At 32.9% G+C, this 2,918-nt stretch overlaps 1 long non-coding RNA gene across 1 annotated transcript; it reads right to left on the bottom strand.

The window, feature by feature from the left end:
* Window positions 1-1,997: 1,997 nt before the first annotated feature.
* LOC111384535 lies at window positions 1,998-2,623 on the bottom strand. Its single transcript, XR_002700928.1, has 3 exons — window positions 2,608-2,623; window positions 2,430-2,492; window positions 1,998-2,038 (listed from the first exon to the last, which is right to left on the bottom strand). It is a non-coding gene; the product is annotated as an uncharacterized LOC111384535 (long non-coding RNA).
* Window positions 2,624-2,918: the final 295 nt, after the last annotated feature.

Here is a 2,918-nt window from a genome sequence, read left to right as displayed (position 1 = left end):
TAACCATTTTGTAGATTTTCCTTTGGAGCGGCTAGCACAATTAGCTGAAGCAGTCTTTAGCTTTGGACAAAATTTGGCAATATCTCCAATGTCATCACATTATTGATAGGTGGGCTTAATGAACCGATGGGATTGTTGGTCGCTCTGATTGAGAGATCGAGTATAACTGGGCTAGAGAAATGGGCAGCCCGAACCCCATCATGACGTACGACAGGATTGGCAGTCACAACAAGGCATTTGAGATATACTTCATGACTAAGTAGTATGTCATGGAGTTCTTCAAAGGACAAATATGATTATCTGGTACGAATGAAGCAACCACATTATGAAATTCTTGCTCCAAACCATTGAGTACATAAAGGGTGATATATCAGTAGAAACATAAACGTCAATGAGTCTCAGTTCATCAACTGTAGTCTTCACAGCTTGCATATATTCGGAGATACTCCGATCAACACGTTGCAACGAACAGGATCAATTGGCATACAGACGGGACAGGCACTGCCACGCTTCCTATGATGTTTGAGTAGTAGCAATTAATGGCGTGATGGTTTCAGCAATAGAAGCAAGGACTTATCCTGACACAACCCATCCGAATCATCCCAGTAGATCCGACACGTGTCGTGCGCTGATGGTAGATACCAGCTAAACACCGGACCTACCACCAAGGCAACTTTGACTTTCTTGACAAAAAAATATATTTTTAGAAGAATTTTGATAGAATTTTCCTTAAAATATAGATAAAACCACCTGAGTAAAAATCAATTTTTTCAAATCTATGCATATAATAATAAACAAGGTACACTAACACTTCGAAATACCAACTATTCAAAATAAGTGTATCCGAAAGAAATTTATATTCCTTTATATTCAGATAACTCCATTTGTAAAAAATATATAAAAATATGCAGTGAGCTTGTGATATAAATACATTTTCTAATAAAAGATGTATCAATCCCAAAAATATGTGATGTATTAACTAATAGGATGCGACATACAAGAAATTATACTGTGTGGCTCAACTCTCAGATCGACAGGCCCCAATATGGCTCAATGCAGCTACTATCTGCTAAGAAAAATGGTGACAAAATATGAGCTTGTAACTCAATTAGTTGATATTTTGTAAAAGTATACTTTTCCCTTTATAACAACTTTCTGAAAACTGGTGTCAACTTCCAAGTTTCCTTTCACAATACTATAAACTAAAATCTTTATTCTTTAAACTAAATAAGCTAAATACTGTAATTTGAAATCTGATAATACTATTAAAACTAAAATATACTGGAATCATACAAATCTTTATTCTGTAAACTACATAAGCTAAATTTTGTTCCTAAAATCTAATTAACTGTATAATGCTGAAAAATCATGCTGAAAAGCTTTATTCTTTAAATTGAATAAACTAAATTCTGAAGTCTGTATAATACTAGAAAATCACAACAAAAAGGTATCCAATGAATAGCCTTACTCATTGTATCGATTAGTACCGATATACATGGCAAAGCTATTTAATTCTTAAATTCTTAAATTCTAGTCATACGCGCGCAGAGCTGAAATTCTATAATTTTGGTCATACACTATGGAAACACATTCACAATAGTGCAGAGCGGGTAGAATTATCATAACTAATCATACACTGTGGAAATACATTCACACCAATGCAGAGCGGATAAAATAACCATAACTGATCATACACTGTGGAAACACATTCACATAAGTGCAATTATGGTAAAATCACTTGGGGTACTTTCTGGTGGTTTTAAAAATAACTTTAAATATGTTGAAATATTTAATATTCATATAACTTGTTAATCAAATGATTTAATTGAAGTGAATTTAACTTTAAAAACAACTAATTATAAATCCATTTTATTCTAAAAATCATGCTGTCAAATCAATTGTATGAAATAATAATTTTCAAATCTAACATAAATTTAATAAATATTAATTTCTAAAAAATAAGTTTTATATCCACTCATTGCTCTATGGATAAAAATCGGATTAAATTAACCGGCATCTCCAACTTCCACATCACTACCTGAAATACCAGTATAATAATTCAAATTAAAATATGATAATTAAACTAATGCAAAGTCACCACTTAATTCCTCAAATTTCACATTTTCTCTTGAATCTTCCCCAAATTTTCCTTAATCAATTGAAGCTAATCCCACTTTCTAGTTCCTCTACTAATAACCAATTCATCGAAAAAAAAAAAAAAAAACCCTTCATTCCAAGCATAAAATAATTTCACTTTACATTCTAGTAAAAACTAACACAAATAATACAACCAACCTATCTTCAATCTAGCTTCATAAAATCATGCTTTCACTTGAATATTTCATCACCTCAATTATTCCATTAGCAATACTTAATCAAAAATCCCAACTAAAAATTTCTAGGGTTCGTTCAAAATTCATATAACTTACCTTAATGTAAATATCAATCACCACTCACAAAGATTGGCTTGAAATCATGCTCTTTCCTTCAATCTAAAATTTAAATCAACAACTTAGAACCCTAGAATATTTAACATCATCATACAACAAACATATACTTTCCAATTCTTTAAGAAATGAAATAGTACTTGAAGAAATCAACCCTTACTTCCTCTTCTTCCTTTTCTTCCCTTCCTTTCTGTCCTTTTTTTTTTCTCCCATTCTTTCTCGATTCTTCCAGCTCTCTCTGCCCCTTTTTTCTTAAAAAAAAGGTTGAACCCCAACCTTGAGGGTTCCCACCGCCCCACCCCTATAGCTTTGTGAGGAAGGTAAATCGCTGAATGTGCCCCCAACAGGTCAAAGAACAAGAGCTGCCTGTACACCGCGCTTACAAGGAATCCAATTCCATATTTCAGAAATCGAACTCCCACACTACAGCTGTCAACAAGGCGTGAGATAACATCACTCATGTCTTTTGCA

Source organism: Olea europaea, unplaced genomic scaffold (assembly GCF_002742605.1).
Source record: "Olea europaea var. sylvestris unplaced genomic scaffold, O_europaea_v1 scaffold2936, whole genome shotgun sequence".
Classification (NCBI taxonomy): domain Eukaryota; kingdom Viridiplantae; phylum Streptophyta; class Magnoliopsida; order Lamiales; family Oleaceae; genus Olea; species Olea europaea.
The sequence above is the reverse complement of the archived record's forward strand: the minus strand, read 5'-3'. Positions and strand labels throughout refer to the sequence as shown.